This window comes from Anastrepha obliqua, chromosome 5, assembly GCF_027943255.1.
Source record: "Anastrepha obliqua isolate idAnaObli1 chromosome 5, idAnaObli1_1.0, whole genome shotgun sequence".
NCBI lineage: Eukaryota > Metazoa > Arthropoda > Insecta > Diptera > Tephritidae > Anastrepha > Anastrepha obliqua.
The window spans coordinates 90,671,750-90,691,445 of NC_072896.1; the positions used below are offsets into that span (position 1 = coordinate 90,671,750).

The 19,696-nt window shown below is 38.0% G+C and overlaps 1 protein-coding gene and 1 pseudogene across 1 annotated transcript in view; one reads left to right on the plus strand and one right to left on the minus strand.

Annotated features, from left to right (window-relative positions):
- LOC129249201 (homeobox protein aristaless) overlaps positions 1-19,696 on the plus strand; it is a 188,658-nt gene that overhangs the window by 166,032 nt on the left and 2,930 nt on the right. The window lies entirely within an intron of this gene.
- On the minus strand, positions 19,151-19,332 carry LOC129249641 (U2 spliceosomal RNA; annotated as a pseudogene).

Below are 19,696 nucleotides of genomic sequence, written 5' to 3' on the forward strand. Positions count from 1 at the left end.
TCATACGCCGTGTGGTATCAAATTAAGCTGAGGCATGCAAAACTTTTTCCCAACAACATTAATTAATTTTTACGCATTTGTTCTTTCATGTGAGGCATACCAAACAGCATATAAGTAAAAATGTTACCGCAGCACACTTACATACATGGTCTTGCACTTATTTACCCTAAAGTAAGAACTAGTGAACTGGTCCCCTACTATACATTTTGTGACTAGTTACCTCGAATTCAGTGAACATAAAAGTTAATTTGGCACTGAAAAATTTCTTTGCAAAATGTTTCTGCGCAGATTTAATAGTAATAATATTATGAGCTAAGCAATACTGCTAATACAAAAAGTTACTGGTTGGAATCTAGGAAGGGCAGTGAACGTCTACCCCTTATTCGTGTTGTTTTTGAAGCATTTGGCTGAGAACGAAGCATTGATCGATTGTGGATTTTCATCTAAGGTATCCAAGAGTGTTAATTTGATCGTTTTAAAGATCAACAAATTGTTGGGCCAGTATTTTAATTTGTTAAGGCAAGTAGATTAACAAAAGTGTGCTTGGTCGATCAGTAGGCTGAAAACATTTTAATCTGGGAACTTTAACCTTCACTGTTTCGAATAAGTATTTAGACGTATTTCCCACTGATTTCTATCATTTTTTTTAAATGGTCGATTCACTTTTAAATAAATAAATAAATAAATGAATAAATAGTTAGTTATTTTTCCGTTATGTTATATCTGCGCCAACGCGCGTTATGTTCTAGTCTCCTACTTGTTTACTGAATTTATGTTGTTGAGTGCCCAGGTGGCACAAGAAGTATTAAAGTAAGCTTAGAGCAGACCGTTTCTGTTTCCTATGGAAGCAAAAAACCTTCCAGTTTTACATTCTGAACTTTACATTAAAACCTTCTCCCCCGTCCCCCAGAAAAATTGTTAAAGCAACTACTTCCCATCAGCTTTCAAGCATTGAGAGCTTTCGACGATCTTCTAATACAGCTTTTGAAACGAAAGTTTTATAAAAAAAAGCTTACCTCACTCCTAGTCCCATAAGATTACAAAACAATGCCGCTTTTTCAGGCCAATATTATCACTTCCTGAATTTGATTACCGCCTCAGACTTTTTGTCCCATATTACTGATGGAAATAAAGTCGCATCCCCTAGGCGTACAAGTCTTCGTCAAGCTCAATACATCACATTAGACGACGCAGTGCAGTATGGCCCAAAAATAATAATAATAATCGCTTCCCTAAAGCGCTGCACTATAAAGAATCTGCGATGGGAGCCTTTAACAATGCGCCCACGGAGGCTTTGATGGAAGGCCTACAGTCAACTGGTCTAGAACCTGCTATTCAACACTAGATTGGCAGCCTATTAAACTGCCAGATAGTGATAGTCGAATAAAAGTCCAATATAATTTGGAATCTTGTGATGAATAGGATTCTCATCAAACTTGGGGATAACGGACCAAAATTGACGGCATTTGCTGACTACTTGGCTGTTATTATCTCAGGTAAGTGTCCTCAAACGATGAGTGAAATACTCACAAAGACGCCCAGAGAAATCTAAAAGTGGACGGAATCGGTCGGACTGGAAGTAAATCCAGATAAGACGGAATTAGGACTATTTGCATGGAAGTACCCAGGAGTTAATGTAGATATTGTAGTAAACCATCATGAGATTACATGTGGAAGAAAGAGCAAAGAAAGCTTCTATCGCCTTACACGTATGCAGGAAAATGCTCGGTAAGATTTGGGGCTTATCTCCTCGACTCGCACATTGGATATACATGAGGGTCGTTAGACTAATAATGCTCTATGTCTCGCTAGTATGGTGGACGGCGCGCGATAAAGTGACTTACGTTAAAATATTGGAAAACTTTCAAAGGATAGCAGCAATTTGTGTAACCGGCGCTATGAGTATAACTCCAACAGCGGCAATAAAAAGAACCCTCAATTAGCATTCAAGCAACTGTTCTAAGACTGAAGATGTCAGAACAATCCTCAGAGAGGCTTTTTGGTCACAGGGTCACAGTAACATACAGGACATAAACGGAAGGTCAGACTACGTTATTACACAAGTAAACTTTGACAAGAGAATAAAACATAATAGCTGGCAGAAGGGCTTAAAATCCGATTACCACGTATAAAATTTCTTCACAGAATGATCTAAAATGACGGAAGGAGTAAGAGCGGATGTCTTCTGCCCGCAGTTTGATCTGAAAAACTCTTTCAAGCTTCCTAATCACTAAAGCATATTTCAAGTTGAGATCTATGCCTACTAAAGCAGGCACCCGCCTAGAATGAGTACGTCGAACATATATACCTTACTGTCAGTTTTGAAGCCGGAACTAGTCGAGTAACTAACTCTGGAACCACAGCCTACATGGGAAGCCTCGATCTCCGCCATCGAGGACTGACAAAATATTACTTCGAGCTTGCAACACAAAAACAACCATCTTTGTTTTATCACTTCCAAGGAAAGATTGTAAAATATTGGTTGGAGTACTGACAGTCTGGGACATTGCCTCACTCCACATCTCTCCTTTTTCTTCTTCTTCTTCTTCTTCTTCTTCTTCTTATTCTTCTTATTCTTCTTTTTCTTCTTCTTCGTCTTCTTCTTCTTAACATCATGGTCCTCGGTACACCATTGCTCCATTCTCAACCTTGCGCCATCTGTCTTTAACTAAGGCCACCTCCTGCCATCGCCGCACGTTTAGTTTAGGTCAACTTCCACTCCTTCGAGCCATCTCTTTCTGGGGCGTCCTCTTCTTCGGCCTCCATTGGGGCTTAACTCAACTGTCTTTCGAGTTATTCTCTCCTTGGGTACTCTAAAGACGTGTTGAAGCCATATTATTCTCTGAGGTTTTACAAGCCTTATCACACAATCCATACCTCACGCAGCTAAAATGGGATTGGTCCAGAACGGGGTGTGTAACTTATGCGGATAAGAAAGCGGTACGTTAGAACACCTCTTTTGCCACTGTCACTGCCACTAAGCAGAACTCGTTACAACTGCCTGGGATTGGTATACTTTACATCTCTGAAGGGTCTGCTGACGAATGTTTTAACTCTTTATTAACATTCGCCGAGACACGTATCACGAACTATGTACCCAACAACACTGGTAGGAACACCCAGATGTACCTAACCTAACCTTCCCTAAAGTAGACAGTAGAAAGCACTGAGTTGGCTAACTGGCACTGTTTCAAATCGGGCCAGTTTGAAGCTAAGCTGGGTATGGTCCGTTTTACCAAAAGGTGTGGATTTTTATACATCTACACGCAAGTGCTTGCATATACTTGCCAAAATTGAGTGTGAATTCAAGCGTTGCTGAGATTTCATACTTTTCGCAACTTCTTCTAAATTAAAATCGCATGATCAGCACTCTGTCAGTGATGTTAAGTGGCAAAATGAGGGAATGAGAAAAAACTGGGCTGGAAGGTGTCAAGGAAGTATTTGCACACACACAAATATATAAAAGCGAATACTGATGTAATAAAAGTTACCTCGGTTGTCAACACGTTGATGGCATGCAAATTCGGATAGCGAAAACTACAGCGAAAAGAATCTGATTTAAGGGGGGGCGGGGGTAGGGTCACAAAATCGAAATTTTTTTCTTCACTCATCTTATAGTAAATCATTTCAAGAATGTTGTGTCAAAATTTTAAGTGGATCGGAGCAGAACTCTCAAAGTTATAGCCTTTGTAGGCACTCTACCTCGAATGCGGAGCATCGATAATTTTTCAGAGTCATTTTTTCAAACACGTTTTTCCCGAAACGACTTCTTAAAAGTCGGTGCCAATCACAACTCCGAAACTATTCAACCGATTCTTTTCAAATTTGGCACACGTTTTGTAAATCAAAAATACCTCGCCCCCCCCCCCCCCCCCCTCCCCCCCCACAGTTTTTTCTTTTATTTTTTTAAGGTTGTTTTTCACTTACAAATATGGCGAAATTTTTCGCAAAAAATGCTCGTTTTACGTTTTTTTGCCACCAAAACTACAAAAATGAAAAAAAAAAATTTTTATTAATGGAGGGGGGGGGGGGGGGGGAGGGGGGGGAGCATTACGTCATACTTTAACTGAAAAATTCGACTTTTTTAGTTTCAGATGATTCTACGACGAATGCCGATTGGCACCGCAGAGCACCTCTCGAAAAACATATCTCCAAAAAAACTCTGTCATGGGCTTATTTGTCAATATTTTATTATTAATATTTTTTAAAAACATATTGAAAAGATGTACAATAACATGCAACTGATTTTATTAAAGTATCTTAAGCCATATTTCTGTAAAAAATTCAAAAAAAAGTGTTTTTTTTTAGCGCTAAACCCTACCACCCCCTTAAATTTTTGACGCTGTTATTTTTATACAGGCATTAAGTCATTAACACGTACCTACAATCCATGCTAGTAGGGTAAATCTCTTATCTTTTTTGGATGGTTTATAGTTTTAGGCAGAAAATGTTCGAATTATTTTAGAGATAATACAGGACATTAGGAGAGCCATATTTAAAGGGGCAGCCTGTCTAACTTAAACTGTCTTAAATCAACGAGCAGCTGCTGCAACACAGCGCCAAACTTTATATTAATAGAATTGCTTGTTGTTCAAGGACAAAGCGATTTTTTCTTTCATTCCGCAAAGGTTTCATAATGACTGACAATCAAGACGACGTGCTGTCAGTGCCAATTTAACTAATATTTCAAAAATAAACTCAGATTTGGACCACCCTTCATATCTGCACACCTGCATACGTTCTTACCTGCACGTGAGTGGTGGAAAATAGCAAGGCACCGACGCCTTCGCGTACGCAGCTTCGCAGAGGCTTATTTTAATTGCATGATGAATATTAAAGCATTTGCCTAATTCATTATTGAAGCGCTCAAGTGTGGCATTATTTATGAGCTTAAGTTGTGAATTTCCAAATTGAGTTGTATGTTGCCTTTACTTGGCATGCAAGGCAGCCAGTTGGTTATGGAATAGTTCGCTTACCTTACAATGGGGATTTTAGGCTCCCCCCATTATGTTGTTCGCCTTAAGCTTTTCATGGTGGCAGATAATTCGAAGCACTTTGCGGTGATATTTGAATGCTATTGTGTACACAGCACCTGGATCAAAAAGTTCCCGGAACAACCACCAGGTGACGTTCTGAGGCAACTGATTTGAGTACAGTCTCTTTTTGATAAACTGCCGCGTCTGTAATTAACACTCCTACCAATTTTTATGAGCCAGATCGCGGCAAAAGCTAATACTATTAGAAATCCGAAAGAGAAAATGGAGCTGGATTGACCACGTAACAAGGACCGCCATTGACTAGAACTCCCAAGGAAGCCGCTGACGTGCAAGGCCATCGAATAAACGTGTTTCCGATTAAAAAAAAAAAAAGGAGTTTTAAAAATAGATTTGAATTTGTAACAACGAGTTTGTATTTTTGTATTAAAATTTGAGTGAAAAATGGGGTCAATGGTGCGTAAACCTTAGAAATGTTGGAAAACTGTTTCGGTAATGATACTCTAAAGAACACAGCCATTTACGAGTGGCATGAACGCTTCAGAAGAGATCGTGAGTCCATCGAGGATCGAGGATGTCGAACGTAGTGGGAAACCGTCAACATCGAAAAACTGATGAAAACGTCAATAAAGTGAAACAAAAGTTGATCAAATAACCGCAAATTAACCATCAGAGAGCTGGCCGAGGACTTGATCTTTGCTTATGGATCCGGCCAGGACATCCCAGTTAATTATTTGCGATTTAGGTTTGCGCCGCGTTGCTGTAAAGTTGGTCACAAAGGACCTGAATTTCATGCAAAAACAGGACCCGCTGATATCGCCTAAGATAAAACTTTCAAGGCGGAACCCTGCCCAACATTCATCTAACGCTTTATTACTGAAGACGAAACGGGGGCTTATCAGTACGACACGCAATCCAGACATCAGCCAAGTAAGTGGAGAGCTCCGAATGAAGCAACACCAAAAAAATGACGTCGCTTTGAGTCAGAAAAGAAGCGAATACCCCCGGTTTTTATGGATTGCAACAAAATTGTACACCACGAATTTTTGCAAGAAGTCAGACAGTTCAAAAAATAAAAAATAATAAATTCTGTTAGTTGCTTGGCCCAGCTGCTCCTCCTATTTGTGGTGGTCGTCTTGATGTTATTCCACAAATGGAGGGACCTTCAGTTTTAAACTGACTCAGAACGGCGGATATTTTTATGAGGAGCTTTTTCATGACAGATACACTCAGAGGTTTACCATTGCCTGTCGAGGGGCGACCGCTATTAGAGAAACTTTTTCTATCATTTTGGTTTTTCATGCACGGAGATTCAGACCTATGCACTCCCGAATGGTAGTCATGCACCAACCCATTCGACTATGGCGGTCGCCGTCAGACAGTTAATAAAGACTATTATTGGAGTCTTATGAGAAGTCTACGTTAAGAAATTTTCAAAACAGAAGGGATTTGTGTAAAAACAACTCATGGATTTTGCTCCATGATAACACCTCATCGCACAGTGCCATTAATACCGTCCAACAGTCATCGAACTCACCTGATATGGCTCCCTGCGATCTTTTTCTGCTTAATGGAAAAATCGAAAACGGTTGACGACTCTGATGGAAGAGTTCCATAAATGTTTCAAGAGCTGGATCAAACGCTGGCAAAAATGCGTTGCAGCTGATGGGGAGTACTTTGAAGGCGATAATATCACCTTTGAGGAATAAATTTGTATTTTTAATTTTCTTAATATATTCCGGAACTTTTTGATCAAGGTGGTATGCGCTATTAGGATTTTATGGCTGCTTGTGTTATTTCAGGCATAAATACTTATTAGTTTATCTGACTGTCATTTCACGCGAATTTTGATGTGATGTGTGTATTTCGTTGCCTATAAGCCATTTGATACCACAAATAAATTTAAGAATTTTTGATGAGAATACTGTGAAGATGCAAATAAATGGGCGTATGAAGTAAAATATAAATCCAATATGTAAAATAAAGTATTTTCTTCCATGACCTTTGCCGGGCTGTGCCGAGATGAGAAAATTCGCCAGTTGACTCTCTTCGTCCCAAAGTTACGTCAAGACATATAAGCCTTTTTTAACTTGGTCCCTCCAGTGTGCTCATGACACCCATACTTTTATTGGTCTCCCATGGCTGCTGAAAAAGAAAATCTTTTCACCGGCTCATCAGCGTCCATATGTATATACTTTTAAAGTACTATGATAAGATCAAAACAGTCACCGGTCACTGGATCTTAATACGTTTTGCATTTTTGTCACTGCCATTAAAAAGTACAGCTCATCATTTCACCTTTTGCGGTATCCGACAGTCGCTCAAAGAGCCAAAGAATAGTTCGCTGAAATGCTTCTTGCGCCTTCTCATCTTTATTCGACATCACCAACATCATAAAAAACGGGCATTTAGAGAGAGTTGTAGAGGGAGGTGTACGTTCGTTGAGGGAGACTCGTAGTTTTAACTGCCTACAGAGGCCACTTAACAGCAATGTTCGCTTGATCTAAAGGATGGCATTGTTGGTGGGTGTAAATTAGGACCTTTGATATTAAATGCTATTAAATACACTTTAACTATTATTTGGATTATCATCAGATGCTTTATTTGAAGTTCTTAATCTGTTTTACCACCACTCCCACCTCTTTTGATCATTTTCTAAGTGTCGCACGGGAGTCTCTGCGAGACGACAACTAAGGTTAGGTTAGGTAGAGTTGGCTGATCTGTAAAAAAAATTTCACTTAGAGCTCTGGGGTCCATTTTGTTACCACTGATATGTATTTGGAGTCGAAGATATTATTTTGTGCAATTCTTAATGCACGTCTTCGCGAGTTTTAACAAGCCCTTCAGCCTTTTGGAAGCAAAGTCCTTCCAGAAAAAAAAAATACGTTGATCCTAGGCACATTTGTCAAGTCCTATATACAAATAGCGGGGCAATGGCAAAGTAATATAGGTATTCCAAAATACCCCTAGCATTCGTATCGTTGCATGTATTATACCCATCGCTCTGCATTTTGGCTGCGTGATTTTGGATCAGACAATGTCCGGTGAGTACTCCAATCAATATTTTGTAATCTTTTCAAGAGAGTGATAAAATAAAGTTTCCAGGTTTCCAAGTCCTTAACATAATTTTGACAGTTTTGTATGAGGTGGAGTGCTCCCATAGCGACTGCGCTTCCAACGCTAGTTCCTCATTTAGTTCCGTTTTCAGAAAGGAGAATAATGGGTATAGGTCTGACGTGCTAAATCTCGACAAGCGAATACCTCAGCGAGCTCATCGGCCCTCTCATTTCTTTCTATTTTTTTTGTTCTGGATCACCCGCTTTGGATCATCATTGTTGAATACATTACGAGTTTGTGCAAGGAGGCATAATTACTTTAATAGCCGCTTGGCTATCAATGGAAATGTTTGTCTCCGATTAAGCGGAGTTTATTCCAGAGCTAACCAGCTACTTTTGTTGCGCCATAGATTTCAGCTTGAAATATGCTGCAGTAATTAGCGAGTTCGGTAGACTTTTGGAGATCAAATTGCCCACAAAACACAGGTGCTTCTACTCCTTCCATCATTTTGGACCCATCTGTAAAGAAATTGCATGAATGGTATGTGGATTCTAGATCTTTCTGTCATCCATTTCACTCTACAATGACGCTAGGTTTTTTGCCGAATTGAACTTGTGGAATTACGTAGTCTGATATTCCGTTTGAATCCAGAATGTTGCTGTGACCAGAGAGCCTCTGAGAGGTTCTCGATGACAACTTGAATCATCAAAATTTCATGGCCGCTTCGATGACGTGGAACTTCTTTTCGCGAGATCTCCAGTCACTATGGTGATTGTTGTTGTTTTTCTATCAGTTTATCAATTGTTCCGGTAGGCAGAAGAAGCAAGCTGTTTCAACGGGTTTGATCCATAAACAAAGGTGTGTTAGATGATTGCGTTTAAGGGGGTTCGTGAATAGATGGTTAGCGTCATGCAGAGTCCCTTCCCGTGTCGGATATTTATTGAATATGTCATTTCTGAAAGAGTAGATTCTACGTACAGGAATGACTCGGATTTCTCCCAATCAATGGCTACCGCCACAGTAAACTAGCTCTGTCTGCCTAGTGCGCTGATTCTCACTACTAGAAGATCGCCATATACGATAACTCAGGTTTCGCTTTTGAGATATTATGGCCGGATTATACCTCCGGTGCAGCAAATTGCGTTATAGTGTCAGCGAGTGGTTAGAGGCATAGTTTCAAGGAGCACCTCGAGAGTTGCCAAAAAAATTCTGAGGACTAAGGACTATAAATTCTGCCAGATCCGCGTACATTGAAAATCTGGGTCTAGAATTTAATCATATCTCTAAGAGAAACTGGTGTTGGTTTGATGAATTCTTCAAATTTAGGGGCGCCCACAACTTTAATGAGGTGGCACTCAAAGTATGTAAAAACCTTAAATTCCCTAACGTACAATGCACATTTTGTTCATACGAGGACAGATCGAAAAGTTTCTCTTCCTTCTTCTTGTGGTGTGCGTCTTGCTGTTGCACCACAACAGAAGGAACCTACAGTTTTAAGCCGACTCCGAACGCAAGTGGTTTCTTATGAGGTGCTTTTTCATGGCAGAGATACACTCGGAGGTTTGTCATTGCCTGCCGAGGGGCGACTGCTATTAGAAAAAAGCTTTTTCTTTATTTTGGTGTTTCATGCACGGAGATTTAAATCTATGCTCTTTCGAATAATAGTCACATACCAAACCCATTCGGCTACGACGGCGATGGTATAAAACATTATTGTTCAGAAAAAAAATCAGTTTGACATTAGTTGTGACGCAAAGTGGCCAGCCCTCGTATACACATCGGCGATATAGAATTTGTTCCGAAAATAGTCAAATACTCGCAAAATAAATGTATGCATGTATGTATGTACATATGTATGTATGCGCGTCTGTATGTGTGCACATATTTATTTGGTTGTTGTGTGTTGTTGTGCCAAGGGTTCAATTCATTTGTCTGACGCTTTCAATTAACGTTTAATTGAAATCAATTAAAACATTTTTTTCGTATAATTTCATTATTATTACTGTTATTACTCCAATTCATATGTTTATGAATATTATACAACGCGCATGAAAAAACAACTTAAACTAAAACGAAAAGAAAAAAACAACAAGAAAAGAGAAAACGAGTTGAGCGCAGAAAAGTGAAACTAAGCAGGCAAATAGCTCGGCCACGCAAGCCACCCATCTGCAGCTGCGGACAACAAAATAGCGCTACTATCTACTTGTAAAGCGTAAAATACAAATCCATTTTTAAGGCAGCATGCGGATTCCTCTGACGAAAAATTACAGTTCTTTTGACTTCATCCATTCATTGAGTCAGTTTGCGATGCTCTCGCAAGAAGTGAATCGCTCTCCAATAAGAGCTGACTGCATTGATCCGTAGTTAAAATGTCTGGGAAATACGGTGGGTGGGGCAGGATTTCCCAATTCAGTCGCCCTAAATATTCCTGGACCGATTTAGTAACGTATGTCCTGGCGTTGTCGTGCAGCAAAATCAGTTTGTCATGTCTACCGTCCCATTACGCCCGCTTTTCTTTGAGAACACAACTCAAACGCATTAGCTGCGATCGGTAGCGATCGCCAGTGATGGTTTCGGATGGTTTAAGAAGTTCATAATCGATGACACTCTTCTGAACTCACCAGCTGCACAACATCACCTTTGAAGCATGAATATTTTATTTTCGTTGTCGATGGATCTGGTTCACCTGGCAGGCTCCAACCTTTTCGACGCTTAGGGTTATCATAATAGATGCATTTTTCATCGCCATCGACGATGCAATGCAGAAAGCCTTAACTTTTCTGCCGTTCAAGAAGCATCTCACACGTCACCAAACGTCTCTCGATATTCCTCTCCTTCAATTGATGTGCACCCAGTTACCTCTTTCTGAATCATTCCCATCGTGCAAACGTTTACCGACGGTTAATCTGTCAACATCCAACTCTTTAGATATATAATCAAGGGTTCGAGGTTCGACAAGCGTCTTCATCCAATAATTATTATAGTTGAGTATCTTCGAACTTTTTCGGTGCCCCTTCGCGATCTTTATCACTCACATCGAAATTGCCACTTTGGAAGCGTCGAAACCACTCTTTACAACTTTGCAATTTTTAAAAATTTTGCAAGTTTTCTTTACATTTTCAAATGTACTTTCAAATTTACTTAGAATTTCTAAAACAATTTTGGATATGCAGTTTTATAGACCATTAAATTTTGGGATAACAAAGTGCAAGTGTCAAGTGGTTCAAAAATCGCGTTGATTTTTGACAATTTTTTCTTTTGACGGTATTGGATGTTTTCTTTCATATAAATAAAAATGTGGAATAAGCATTGAATGGAGAAAATGCGCACGACCGCGACCGAAAAAAATTCTCAAAAATCAGTGTGATTTTTTGCATACTTGAAACTTGCACCAAAATTTAATTAGCTACAAAATTGCATACTTCAAATTTTTTCAAAAGATCTGATCAACTGTGATTAAAAGTTGACAAATTTTTACAAATTTTATACCAGGTTTGAAACTTTGCTTTATGTAGTTCATGAAAAATTCTTGCTCTGCTATTTCTCTGTTCATATCTGTATACCTATACATACATACATATGCAGCTATGTGTGGATGGGAGTAGAGCTGTTTGAAGGCCTGAATTAATATTTTTAAAGCTGTACCAATGCATTGTCCGCAGCTGGTAGTTGTGAGCATTTGGTAGTGACATCATGCTTCTGCCACTATGCCGCTTTTGCCAGCTAATGAATTCAAGTATCTACAAACATATTTGTGCATGTATGTATGTATGTTTGTATGTATCTATGTGCGAATGGATTGTGTAAACATAATATGCTTAAACGTTTAATTAAATGACATGGATATCGAGGATCCAGCCTCCAATTCATTCACTTATCAACATTTCATCCCCCGCCACTGTCCACTTCACTTTTGCCATGAGAATTCTCGCTCGCTTATTTTGCCTATTCAAATAAAAAAAAGACGAAAAAAAAAACGTTGTGAACATTGAGTAAGTAGCAACACGCGATACACTTTGCATTATTGTTAATGTAATTTAAATTTAATTGAATAGTGGATAACATTCCACAGACAATTAATAGAAAGCTAAGAATGAAGACGAAATATGAAATATGAATTAATGACATAAAAAATAGCCTTTCTGGAAAAAGTCGAACCAATAAAAAAAGCAGATTTAAATTAATGTATTTTATTAGTCGTTGGCGGTTGAAGCCGTAATTTGCATAATTTTTTTTCTGTTGTGACTTTTTATGTTTGCTCTGACTTTCTGTGTTCGGCTGTGTGTATGTGACATCTACATCAGTGTGTAATTAAAGGCAAATTGCGTTAATTAAGTGGACGTACACAAATAAATACAAATAAATTGATGCATCACAATTTAATCGAATGCTGCGAAATGTGAGTCAGTGAGTGGCGAATATTTTAGGAAGTGAAAAAAGAAGGAGTGAAGAAGAAGGTATTACATATAGCTTTTGATACATCTTATATACAGGCATACTTTTTTTTAACTTGCACACACTTAGTCACACAAGTTAATGTACGATGAAGTTTAAAGTTAAATATGTTCCTGTTTGAGGAGAGAAAAATAAAAATTTACCTTTCAGGTGTAAAAAACAATAACTCACTTTTGCTTTACGTGTCTAAATTAGAACTGAACATTTACAATAGGCACGTGCATAAAAGGGGCAGCGTTCGAGGTAAGCGCTGCCGCTCTGACCTTGTACTTTCAAGCACTTTGAAACGCCTTTTCAAATTTGCGTGTAACTTCGAAAATATTCAATGGAACAATAGTAACTTTTCTGTGTGTATTCTTAAATATATGTGCATATATTAAGAAAAAAATATATATGTACATATATAAAAATGGGTTTCTTGAAAATTCTAACTGTATATAACCCGTTAAGTTAATTAATTTTGTTTTTTGTTTTTGAGGTAAGCTAAAGTTGCCTTAAATTGAAATTATTAATACTCGTATGTAAAAATTAAGAACAACAAATCATAATATCAGAAGATACATAACCGCAATAAAATGCATGCATTGTACCATTCGTAGCAACATACGTTTTATTATATATATATATATAATATTAGGCCGGGTCGATTTGTGGGGAGGCAAAAAAATCGCCCATTGCTCTGTGAAAATCATATTCTAGGGATCAAAATAAGAAACTTTGCCGAAGGAACCATACCTCTAAAACGAATTCTGATGTCCCCCATTTTGGGTCGAACTTTTTAGTTTCTTTTCTATAACTCACTCAAATTAATTTTTTCATTTACATATGTTCTGACTAAATAAATTTCTTAAGAGAAAAAATAGATATTATAAATAAATAAAAATAAAGAAAAAACATAGCCATTTAGCTGATTTTTTCATGTAAAGGCCAAAAATGGTGATATTTTTAAATTGGGGGACATCAGAATTCATTTTAGAGGTATGGTTCCTTCGGCAAAGTTTCTTATTTTGATCCCTAGAATACGATTTTCACAGAGCAATGAGCGATTTTTAAATCGACCCGCCCTAATATATATAAAGGTTTCGGTTTTTTATTCGTGGATTCAGGTACACCCTTTAATTTATTTTCAAGTATTTCTAAATTTATAAAACTATCCCGATGACCCTGAAACTCACAAAGAATCATTTTTTCTTTAGTTTTAAACTATTTATTAATTACCTGAAACCAGCCTTTAATTAAAATTTTTTGCTAATCACCTGAAATTACCCTCGTCTCCTTGAAATCAACAAAAACCAATTTAATTTTAATTTTAAGTTTTTTATTGATTGCCGGAAACCACCCCGGAGTTATTGAAAAATAATTTTTGTTCTTCAATTTTAAATTATAAATGAATTACCTGAAACTTAGAAAAGATTATTTTTTTTTTGAGGATTTTAAATTATTCACTTCTAAATTGAAATAATAAATTGCTTTTAGACCCATGGCTAAAGTAAGTATCATAGTTATGACACATTTTAAAATCTTTTGTCAATACGATTTTTTTGAGCCGAAAACAAAACTAGGCTCTAGATTTCTTCTGCCATATGGCCTTCATAATTTTCGAGAACTAGTAAAATGAATAAATACATTTTGCAAAACTTTACACAAAACGTCACTTTTTTCAATGAAAAAAAAATCCACTTCTCTGTAAAATTAAAGTATAAGATTATGTTTGCAGTACTTCACCTCTACAGCAACGCTGTTTAATCCAAATTTAAATTTATAAAAAATATCTCAACTAACTTGCATACCACATTTTCATATATAATAAGACAGCCATTAGAATGTCAAAGAATGTTGAATTAAGGTTGTTTTAATGATCGAAATTGTACAAATTTCTTAGAACCTTATACTCTCAAAAAATGTATAATTTATTGCATTTATTGGGGCCCTTTAGAATATGCTGACAGCATATCTGACGGTCCTTCCAAGCCACTCACACAAAAGTAATGGAGCGCAGAGAAAAAGTTTTTATGAAATTTGCGTTACCGCTGCTGAACTTTTCAGCTTTTCGATGACAGAGTTTGAATTTAACATCATTACACAGCATACGAACACTTTTGTCATGTTGCTTTACGAGTACGCTAAGAAGTGAATTTGAGTGTTTGATATCTTAAAAAGATAAAATATATAAACGGGTTTGTAAATACTTATAATTTGTTTGTTTGTAAAATTACGTATACCGATTTAGTTTCATTAAGTTTTAAGTTCCACATTCTAGTCCAATTAATCAAAGCTTATAGTTGTGCTGGCAAATCAGCGCAACAAGTCCAGAATATACTAAAGGGTGTTTTTTTTAGAGGTTAGGTTTTCAAGATGAAATAAAACGTATATAATTTAATGTTATGGCCAAGAATTTAGCTTTATTATAAAGATAAGGGTTTGCCATTATGTTTTAAAAATGATTTCGGGCAAGTGGCCGCCGCGGCTGGCTCGAATAAATTCCAGCCGAGAGGCCCAATTTTCGACCACTTTTTGCAGCAATTGGGGCCGTATGTCAGCAATAACGCGCCGAATATTCTCTTCCAAGACGTCAATCGTCTCGGGCTTATCTGCGTAGACAAGCGACTTCACATAGCTCCACAAGAAATAGTCCAGCGTTGTTATATCGCACGATCTTGGAGGCCACGCCACAGGTACACGGGGCGAGATAATGCGCTCACCAAAAGTTTCCTTCAATAAATCGATTGTTGCGTTGGCTGTATGGCATGTAGCGCCGTCTTGTTGGAACCAAAGGTCGTCCACATCAACATCGTCCAATTCAGGCACGAAAAAGTCATTAATCATGGCTTTATAGCGCTCTCCATTGACTGTAACATTATGGCCGGCTTCATTTTTAAAGAAATATGGACCAATGATTCCCTCTGCCCATAGAGTACACCAAACAGTGACTTTTTGAGGATGTAACGGCGTCTCAGCAATGGCTTGTGCGTCACTCCAAATGCGACAATTTTGCTTATTGACATACCCATTCAACCAAAAGTGAGCTTCATCGCTGAACAAAAACCATTATTTTCGAACCGCGCGAACCGAACCATTATTTTCGTAATAAATTTGCACAATTTGCAAACGTTGTTCAGGTGTAAGTCTATTCATTATGAAATGGCAAACCAAACTGAGCATAAATCAAGTGACAGCTGTCAAAAAGACCATCTACGAAAAAAGGAGTGCCAACTTGAAAACCTAACCTCTAAAAAAAACACCCTTTATATGCTGCCTTGAGGAACGCCGGCATTCATTTTTCTAACGCTGGTATGTGCTGTCCATGTTTTATCGTCCGATCGTCGATATAAGAGGCCAGTAATTCAGTAAACCACTTCGTTTGTTTAGCAGTTCTTTATGCCAGACTTCATCGAAAATCTGTGCTACACTTAGAATTTCGGAGCAGATATTATTTTTCTTCAAAGCTTCTTCTATCGTGTGGACTATTCTATGAAGTTGGTCTATAGTAAAATGTTTTTCTCTGGACCCAAACTGTTGTGTTGGCATTCATTTTTTGGAAAAGGAATATAGTTTCGCAGAAAGTTTCTGGCGATATGAGGTTGCCTCATTGCCATTTTCCTGGTTTTTTGAATCATCCTAATTTCAGAAATTTTCCATTGTAGTGGAATTGTAGTGTATATTTCAGACTAATGCATGCTGTTGCTAGTGTGACTATTGCCTTAAATGTAAGGTTTTCAGGAGCATCAACTGTTATTAGATCGAAACCAGGACTCTTCTTTGCTTTCAATTTAGGGATTTGAACTGCTACTACTTCGGATGTAAATGGTACAATTTGGCAAAATTCTTGGACCGCTGGAAGTAGTGCGAAACTATTATTTTTTTTTATTTCATGGGTTTTTAATATCTTTTCCAGATTTTGTGCAAAGGCCTCGTTCTTCTCCATATCACTTTTCGCCCAAGTTTGGTAGTTGTATAGCTTTTTGAACGGAGTATTGTGCATGATTGGCTTCTGATTAAATTTGCTACGGGTTTCCAAAGAGAATAATCGGTTTTTTATCGGCAGATAGACCTTGTAGCATTCGGTTCAGGGCTATGTTGTTTTGTTCTTGTATTTTGTCTTTGAGGAGTTTTTAAAGCAGGAAATCTAATAGTTGGCCAATGTTTTCCTATTTTCTTTATTTATTTATTTATTTATTTATTTATTTATTAAGCCAATTAATATAAAATATTCTTGTAGGCTAAGTGGAAGTACAATTAACCTATTTATAACAAATATACAAAAATTTCAATAGGCGGTATTTTGAAAATGAAAAATCTATCTCAACAAAATAAAAGATTTTATTAAACACTAGTAATGGAAGCAGTTCGGGCATAAAAGATTTGGCGAGACCAATATAGAAGAACTCCGAACTACGCAAAACTCTGGCCGGGATATTAAAGAAAATCCTCTCAAGAAGCACCGGACAGTCTACAGCACCGCCGATCAAATCGAAAATAAAAGGCGAAGTTGAGATTATTTTCCTATTCTGCAAAGTTTTTACCACCCCATTATTCCATACAATTAATTTAATTAATCAGCTAATTTTCTTTTAACACTTCGGGGCACACTTGGGGTCCTCACGGTAAAAACTATATTTAGGGGCTTCGCAAGATACCCTACAAGTAATGTAATGAGTTTTCACACAGTTAAAAAGTAGTTGGTTGTGATTTCAACTCTTCTAAGCATTTATTTAACAGTTAAAAACTTTGCAACATAAGACAGTACGACCGACTAAGTAACGCCTTTGAGGAAAAACGTCGCTATGTTAGTTGTTTTGATCCCAGACCACTGTATCCTAGGTTGATATGCTCAAAAATTGTACGCACCTCATTTCGACTACTGCAGAAGCTGCAAGAAAGAGGAGGGCGGAGAGTCTATCAGATATCTTCTCTTTCACTGCCCGCGTGGCATGCCACTCGGTTTAGATATTTTGGCTCATCGCTCCTGAATAGTACTTTTTTCCAGAGGAGGTTAAAATCGAAAATGTCAGAAATATCATCAAAGGTACCTTCATGCCAGAGGAATGTTGGGCATGCTCCCACCAACCCTATAACATTTCTACCCTTCCGGCAGATTCCATCCTGGTGCTACGAAAAGCATTTCATCAAGGTGAAGCCGTGTTTATGCCTTTTAGACACACCAGGTATCTGCGTTAAGGTTGCTCTCCTAATTACGTATTGGGGTTATACGCTAACGCTAGCCTCCATTGCTTTGTAACCAATAGCGCATCGGAAAGTTGGAATATAGTTTATGGATATCGACTTGTCGTCTCTTTGAGTTCGTCTTGTGGCTTTACCTTACGCGTTCGTGCTTGTCGTCTGCTCATGACCGCCACAGGAGACGTATTTCAAAATGGCTTCTTTGGAGGACGCATCTGTTGGGTGTTCTGGATCGGTCGTATTCGCTTTGGCTCCGCTTTAAGCTCCCATTCTAAGTTTCGAAGGTTTATTACTATCCTTGCTGCAAACTTTTTTACTGCTTTCCATTCCTCTTTCGAGTTTAGCATTTGCGTTACAAGGTTATCTGGTGTGGGGATGACGCCGACGCTTCCAAAACTCTGGTGCAGTGAAAAGTCACGTGTTCTGCACTCTCTTTGCTCACTCTCTTCGCTGTGGCACCCAGGGAATTATCTGCTGAACTCAAATGGTGAAGGTAAACAAGAAAGCCACCACATCCGCTGAAAATCTGGGTTAGATAGAAATCTGTTTCGCCGCGCTTTCCGCTTACCTATTTATCTAGTTTGGGAATCAACTTATATGTCCATTGGCCTTTGGAGAAGTGAACCCATTCTTTTGCCACTTTGCTGAATGATGCCGATGAAATTAGGGATATAAGTATTAGCCAGATCACTGGCTTTGCGTTTCAAGCGCATAGTTTAACGAGGAGTAGCAGGTTGGTTTAGAAACCGACTGTCAATTCTACCCACCTAAGACAGTGCGACTTTTACGACTCCTTGTGAAGCCTCTAACTATATTTTTTTGGATTGTCATATTTTCAAAAAAATATTATATATAAATTATTTCGTTGCCCTACCCGAAAGCTGTTAACAAATAACTATCTCTGTGAAATTCCGCCCACAGATTTTCAGCAAAATAGCCTCACGCGTATTTAGTTTGACAGTAGTCATGCGTGATATGTCAAAAAACCCCTATCAGAAAAAGTACCTCTAATCTGTTCACCCTTTATTTATCAACTCTGCTACCCTAGGCAGAATTTTTTTTTTCCAAATATTAATAAAAAAAAAAAAAATACCAGTCTAACGGTTAGACGGGATAGAAGTGAAACCTTCCGTAAGACAAACTGAGAGAGAATAAGACGAAAGCAGCATTAGGAGCGGGATAATTATAGGTTCATTATAATATTGCTCTAAAGTTCATATTTTATTTTCTTCATTTTATTTTATTCATCCTCAATGTTTCCAATTTCAACAAATGATACGAGTGGCTTATGATAGATAAAATATGATACAAATGCTTTGGTTTCGATGTTGTCAAAAAAAATACCCAAACGGACCGAAGAAACAGACTTACAAATTTCTTCCATTTTCGTCTACCTTTATTCATATAAAAATGTATGTCTCTTCCTACCAAAGCTAAATGTATTTGCATATTTCTTCTTGTATTTATTCAAGGCCGAAATCCCGGCGGTACTGCAATACCGGGCCAACCCGTGACAGAGGTGGAGCAAGCTCCTAAAACACTCCGCCCATTTCCAAAAATCAGTTTAACATTTGTTGTCCTCCGATGGAGGATCTATCAGATGTTAAACTACACTTTGATCTTAGCCATAAGGCCGAGAAGCGATAACCATACACAACCAACAAACTACCTTGTCATTACATTTTCTAATAAACCTTTTGAAAATTACACGCTCACAAAAATTAATATACGAAATATTTATACCGATTCACTTAAACACGGCGAGCTGTTTGATTCATGTTCGTGCCTGTGTATGTGCATTTGTGCGTTCATATCGCCACAGTGCATGACTACCAGCCTTGGCTGAGCACCGTAAGAAAATGTATTCGAGCGTATATATGTATGTATGTACGTTAGTGTGTTTGTACGATTGTGCTCTGCGCTCAGCTTTGTGTCGATTTTACTGTGCGCTGCGCAGGTTAGGGTATTCTTGCAGAATTTAAAGATGATTCACACACTGTCGACCGACT